This window comes from Arachis hypogaea, chromosome 5 (genome assembly GCF_003086295.3).
Source record: "Arachis hypogaea cultivar Tifrunner chromosome 5, arahy.Tifrunner.gnm2.J5K5, whole genome shotgun sequence".
NCBI lineage: Eukaryota > Viridiplantae > Streptophyta > Magnoliopsida > Fabales > Fabaceae > Arachis > Arachis hypogaea.
Window position 1 is genome coordinate 67,274,685 of NC_092040.1, and position 7,384 is coordinate 67,282,068.

At 41.2% G+C, this 7,384-nt stretch overlaps 1 non-coding gene across 1 annotated transcript; it reads right to left on the reverse strand.

Annotated features, from left to right (window-relative positions):
- Positions 1-254: 254 nt before the first annotated feature.
- On the reverse strand, positions 255-358 carry LOC112804229 (small nucleolar RNA R71). The gene has a single exon (XR_003202846.1). It is a non-coding gene; the product is annotated as a small nucleolar RNA R71 (small nucleolar RNA).
- Between the last annotated feature and the right edge of the window lie 7,026 nt (positions 359-7,384).

Here is a 7,384-nt window from a genome sequence, read left to right on the forward strand (position 1 = left end):
TGCAACAGAACTGCAAGTTTCATGGACTTCCATCAGAAGATCCCTACCAGTTTTTAACTGAGTTCTTGCAGATCTGTAAGACTGTTAAGACTAATGGAGTAGATCCTGAAGTCTACAGGCTCATACTTTTCCCTTTTGATGTAAGAGACAGAGCTAGAACATGGTTGGACTCACAACCTAAGGATAGCCTGGACTCTTGGGATAAGCTGGTCACGGCCTTCTTGGTTAAGTTCTTTCCTCCTCAAAAGCTGAGCAAGCTTAGAGTGGATGTTCAGACCTTCAAGCAAAAGGATGGTGAATCCCTCTATGAAGCTTGGGAAAGATACAAGCAGATGACCAAAAAGTGTCCTTCTAACATGTTTTCAGAGTGGACTATGATAGATATATTCTATTATGGTCTGTCTGAGTTCTCTAAGATGTCACTGGACCATTCTGCAGGTGGATCCATTCACCTAAAGGAAACACCTGCAGAAGCTCAGGAACTTATTGAAATGGTTGCAAATAACCAATTCATGTACACTTCTGAGAGGAATTCTGTGAGTAATGGGACGCCTCAAAGGAAGGGATTTCTTGAAATTGATGCTCTGAATACCATACTGGCTCAAAACAAAATGTTGACTTAGCAAGTCAACATGATTTCCCAAAGTCTGAATGGATGGCAAAATGCATCCAACAGCACTAAAGAGGCATCTTCTGAAGAAGAAGCTTATGATCCTGAAAATCCTGCAATGGTAGAGGTAAATTACATGGGGGAAGCCTCTGGCAACACCTATAACCCTTCATGGAGAAACCATCTAAATTTCTCATGGAAGGATCAACAAAAGCCTCAACAAGGCTTTAATAATGGTGGAAGAAACAGGTTTAGCAATAGCAAGCCTTTTCCATCATCTTCTCAGCAACAGACAGAGAATTCTGAGCAGAGCAGCTCTAACTTAGCAAACATAGCCTCTGATCTGTCTAAGGCCACTTTAAGTTTCATGAGTGAAACAAGGTCCTCCATTAGAAGTTTGGAGGCACAAGTGGGCCAGCTGAGTAAGAAAGTCACTGAAACTCCTCCTAGTACTCTCCCAAGTAATACTGAAGAGAATCCAAAAAGAGAGTGCAAGGCCATTGACATAGTCAACATGGCCGAACCTAGAGAGGAAGGAGAGGACGTGAATCCCAAGGAGGAAAACCTCATGGGACGTCTCTCAGGCAAGAGGGAGTTCTCTATTGAGGACCTAAAGGAATCTGAGGCTCATATAGAGACCATAGAGATTCCATTAAACCTCCTTCTGCCTTTCATGAGCTCTGAAGACTATTCTTCCTCTGAAGAGGATGAAGATGTAACTGGAGAGCAAGTTGCTCAATATCTAGGAGCTATCATGAAGCTGAATGCCAAGTTGTTTGGTAATGAGACTTGGGAAGGTAAACCTCCCTTGCTCATTAGTGAACTAGATACATGGGTTCAGCAAACTTTACCTCAAAAGAGACAAGATCCTGGTAAATTCTTAATACCATGTACCATAGGCACCATGACCTTTGACAAGGCTCTATGTGACCTAGGGTCAGGCATAAATCTTCTGCCACTCTCTGTAATGGAGAAGTTGGGGATCATTGAGGTACAGCCTGCCATATTCTCATTACAAATGGCAGACAAGTCAGTAAGACAAGCTTATGGATTGGTAGAGGATGTGTTAGTGAAGGTTGAAGACCTTTGCATCCCTGCTGATTTCATAATCTTAGACACTAGGAAGGAGGAGGATGAATGCATCATCCTTGGAAGACCTTTCCTAGCCACAGCAGGAGCTGTGATAGATGTTAACAAAGGAGAATTAGTCCTTCAATTGAATGGGGACTACCATGTGTTTAAGGCTCAAGGTTATCCTTCTATAAACATGGAAAAGAGACACGATAAGCTTCTCTCAGTACAGAGTCAAACAAAGCCCCCACAATCAAACTTTAAGTTTGGTGTTGGGAGGCCACAACCAAACTTTAAGATTGGTGTTGAGCAGCCCCCACAATCAAACTCTAAGTTTGGTGTTGTGAGGCCCTCATCATGCTCTGAACATCTGTGAGGCTCCATGAGAGCCCACTGTCAAGCTAGTGACATTAAAAGAGCGCTTATTGGGAGGCAACCCAATTTTTATTTATCTAATATTATTTTTATTTTATTATTCTTTTGTGTTTTATTAGGTTCATGATCATGTGGAGTCACGAAAAAATTACTAAAATTAAAAATAGAATCAAAAACAGCAGAGGAAAAATCACACCCTGGAGGAAGGACTTACTGGCGTTTATACGCCAGTAAGAAGCATCTGGCTGGCGTTCAATGCCAGAACAGAGCATGGATCTGGCGTTGAACGCCAGAAACAAGCAACATCCTGGCGTTCAAACGCCAGGAATACACCCTGAGGAGAGCTGGCGCTGAACGCCAGAAACAAGCATGGAACTGGCGTTCAACGCTAGAAACATGCTGCAGATGGGTGTTGAACGCCCAACACAAGCATCAATCTGGCATTTAAACGCCAGAATTGCATGCAAAGGCGATTTACATGCCTCACTGGTGCAGGGATGTAAATCCTTGACACCTTAAGATCTGTGAACCCCACAGGATCCCCACCTACCTCAACTTACCTTCTCTCCTCTTCACACAATCCAATAACACTCTTTCCCAAAAACCCCCTCACCAATCAACTCAATCTCTCTTCCCCATCACCTATTCACCACTCAAATCCATCTACCCTTCCCCATAAACCCCACTTACCTTCAAAATTCAAAATCTTATTCCCACCCAAACCCACCCTAAATGGCCGAACTTACCCCCTCTCCCCTCACTATATAAACCCCTCCATTCTTCTTCATTTTCACACAACACAACCCTCTCTTCTCCCTCTTGGCCGAATACACCTCTCCCCCTCTCCTCCATATTTTCTTCTTCTTCTTCTTCTCTTCTTTCTTCTTTTGCTCGAGAATGAGCAATATTCTAAGTTTGGTGTGGTAAAAGCATAGCTTTTTATTTTTCCATAACCATTGATGGCACCTAAGGCCGGAGAAACCTCTAGAAAAGGGAAAGGGAAGACAAAAGCTTCCACCTCCGAGTCATGGGAGATGGAGAGATTCATCTCCAAAGCCCATCAAGACCACTTCTATGATGTTGTGGCCAAGAAGAAGGTAATCCCCGAGGTCCCTTTCAAGCTCAAGAAAAATGAGTATCCGAAAATCCAACATGAGATCCAAAGAAGAGGTTGGGAAGTTCTGACCAACCCCATGCAACAAGTCAGAATCTTAATGGTTCAAGAGTTCTATGCCAATGCATGGATCACTAGGAACCATGATCGAAGTATGAACCCGAATCCAAAGAACTATCTTGCAATGGTTCGGGGGAAATACTTAGATTTTAGTCCGAAAAATGTGAGGTTGGCATTTAACTTGCCCATGATGCAAGGAGATGAACGCCCCTACACTAGAAGGGTCAACTTTGATCAAAGGTTGGACCAAGTCCTCATGGACATATGTGTAGAAGAAGCTCAATAGAAAAGAGACTCAAGAGGCAAGCCAGTTCAATTGAGAAGACTGGACGTTAAGCCTATGGCTAGAGGATGGTTGGAGTTTATCCAACGCTCCATCATCCCTACTAGCAACGGGTCCGAAGTTACTGTGGATCGGGCCATCATGATTCATAGCATCATGAATGGAGAGGAAGTAGAAGTTCATGAAGTCATCTCCCTTGAATTCTACAAAATAGCCGAAAAGCCCTCCACTATGGCAAGGCTAGCTTTTCCTCATATTATTTGCCATCTATGTTACTCAGCTGGAGTTATCATAGAAGAAGACATCTCCATTGAGGAGGATAAGCCCATCACTAAGAAAAGGATGGAGCAAACAAAAGAGCCCACTCATGGATCCCAAGAGACGCATGAGGAAGCTCATCCCCAAGAAATCCCGGAGATGCCTCAAGGGATGTACTTTCCTCCCAACAACTATTGGGAACAACTCAACACTTCTCTAAAAGATATGAGTTACAATATGGATCAATTGAGGGTGGAACATCAAGAGCACTCCATCATTCTTCATGAAATTAGAGAATATCAAAGAGCAATGAGGGAGGAGCAACAAAGGCAAAGAAGAGACATAGAAGACCTTAAGGACATCATTGGTCCTCCAAGAAGAAGATGCCACTAAAGTGGACTCAATCCTTGTTCTTATTTTTCGTTTTTTTATTTTTATGCTATATTTTTATCTATGTTTTGTGTCTCTACTTCATGATCATTAGTATGTAGTAACGATGTCTTAAGGCTATGAATAATTCCATGAATCCTTCACCTATCTTAAATGAAAAATTTTTTCTAATTCAAAAGAACAAGAAGTACATGAATTTCAAAAATTGTCCTTGAATTTAGTTTAATTATATTGATGTGGTGACAATACTTTTTGTTATCTGAATGAATGCTTGAACAGTACATATTTTTTTGATCTTGTTGTTTATGAATGTTAAAATTGTTGGCTCTTGAAAGAATGATCAAAAAGATAAATGTTATTGATTATCTAAAAAATCATAAAATTGATTTTTGAAGCAAGAAAAAGCAGTGAAAAAGCAAAAGGCTTGCGAAAAAAAAATTGGCGAAAAAAAATTAGAAAGAAAAAGAAAAAGCAAGCAGAAAAGCCAATAGCCCTTAAAACCAAAAGGCAAGGGTCAAAAAAAGGATCTAAGGCTTTGAGCATCAATGGATATGAGGGCCTAAGGAAATAAAATCCAGGCCTAAGCGGCTAAATCAAGCTGTCCCTAACCATGTGCTTGTGGCATGCAGATCCAAGTAAAAACTTAGAGACTGAGTGGTTAAAGTCGTGATCCAAAGCAAAAAGAGTGTGCTTAACAGCTCTGGACACCTCTAACTGGGGACTTTAGCAAAGCTGAGTCACAATCTGAAAAGGTTCACCCAGTCATGTGTCTGTGGCATTTATGTCTCCGGTGGTAATACTAGAAAACAAAGTGCTTAGGGCCACGGCCAAGACTCATAAAAGTAGCTGTGTTCAAGAATCAACAACCTTAACTAGGAGAATCAATAACACTATCTAAAATTCCAAGTTCCTAGAGATGCCAATCATTCTAAACTTCAAAGGAAAAAGTGAGATGCCAAAACTGTTCAGAAGCAAAAGCCTACAAGTCCCGCTCATCTAATTAGAATTAATATTCATTGATATTTTGGGATTTATAGTATATTCTCTTCTTTTTATCCAATTTGATTTTCAGTTGCTTGGGGACAAGCAACAATTTAAGTTTGGTGTTGTGATGAGCGGATAATTTATAGGCTTTTTGGCATTATTTTTAGGTAGTTTTTAGTAGGATCTAGCTACTTTTAGGGATGTTTTCATTAGTTTTTATGTAAAATTCACATTTCTGGACTTTACTATGAGTTTGTGTGTTTTTCTGTGATTTCAGGTATTTTCTGGCTGAAATTGAGGAACCTGAGCAAAACTCTGATAAGAAGGCTGACAAAGGACTGCTGATGCTGTTGGATTCTGACCTCCCTGCACTCGAAATGGCTTTTCTAGAGCTACAGAATTCCAAATGGTGCGATCTTAACGGCGTTGGAAAGTAGACATCCAGAGCTTTCCAGCAATATATAAAAGTTCATACTTTATTTGAGATTAGACGATGCAAACTGGCGCTCAACACCAGTTCCATGCTGCATTCTGGAGTCAAACGGCAGAAACACGTCACGAACCAGAGTTGAACGCCAAAAACACGTTACAACTTGGCGTTCAACTCCAAATGAAGCCTCTGCATGTGTAAAGCTCATGTTCAGCCCAAACACACACCAAGTGGGCCCCGGAAGTGAATTTATGCATCAATTACTTATCTCTGTAACCCTAGTGGCTAGTTTTAGTATAAATAGAACATTTTACTATTGTATTAGGGGTCCTTCTCCCTATTTTAGAATTCATAACACATTTTGGGGGCTGGCCATTTGGCCATGCCTGGACCATCACTTATGTATTTTCAACGGTGAAGTTTCTACACACCATAGATTAAGGGTGTGGAGCTCTGCTGTACCTCGAGTTTTAATGCAATTACTACTATTTTCTATTCAATTCAATTTATTCCTGTTCTAAGATACCATTCGTACTTCAACCTGATGGAGTGATGATCCGTGACACTCATCATCATCCATTCTTATGAACGCGTGCCTGACAACCACCTCCGTTCTACAAGCGAGAGCTAGAGTGAGTATCTCTTGGATTCCTGATGCACGACGCATGGTTGCCCTCGCCTGACAACCGAGCCTTCCATTCCGTGAGATCAAAGTCTTCGTGGTATAAGCTATAATTGATGGCGGCATTCATGAGAATCCGAAAAGTCTAAACCTTGTATGTGGTATTCCGAGTAGGATTCTAGGATTGAATGACTGTGACGAGCTTCAAACTCGCGATTGTTGGGCGTGATGACAAACGCAAAAGAATCAATGGATTCTATTTCGACATGATCGAGAACCGACAGATGATTAGTCGTGCCGTGACATAGCATTTGGACCTTTTTCACTAAGAGGATGGGATGTAGCCATTGACAACGGTGATGCCTTACATACAGCTTGCCATGGAAAGGAGTAAGAATGATTGAAAGTAAGAAAGCAGTATGTTGCAGAGATCCAAAAGGAACGCAACATCTCCATATACTTATCTGAAATTCTTACCAATGATCTACATAAGTATTTCTATCTTTATTTTCTGTTTATTTACTATTATTATTCGAAAATCCATAACCATTTATTATCCGCCTGACTGAGATTTAAAAGATGACCATAGCTTGCTTCATACCAACAATCTCTGTAGGATCGACCCTTACTCACGTAAGGTTTATTACTTGGACGACCCAGTACACTTGCTGGTTAGTTGTGCGGAGTTGTGACAAAGTGTGATTCACGTTTGAGAGCACCAAGTTTTTGGAGCCATTGTTGGTGATCACAATTTTGCCTATCAAAGCGCCACCACCACTTGAACAAAAGCGACCCATATCTAATTAAAGCATCTCCCACCCCAAGCCACCTAGCTTTTTCAGAGCTTGGACTACCTCCCATTTTACCAGTGGTATACCATTATTCCCATCTTCTTTACTCCACGAGAACCTTCTCTGTAGTCCAATTATCTTTTCTGCAACCGCCTTTGGCATCTTATACAAGCTTAGGTAGTAAATCGGAAGGCTATTGAGAACATATTTTATGAGGACCAACTTACCACCTTTGTTGAGAGATCTAGCTTTCCATAAGCTCAGCTTGTCTTCCACCTTGTCTATGATTGGTTTCCAAGTCTTCACCAACTGAGGATTAGCGCCCAAAGAAATTCCTAAGTACCTGACAGGTAACACAGCTTCAGAACATCCCAACAAACCACACATATTTGTCAC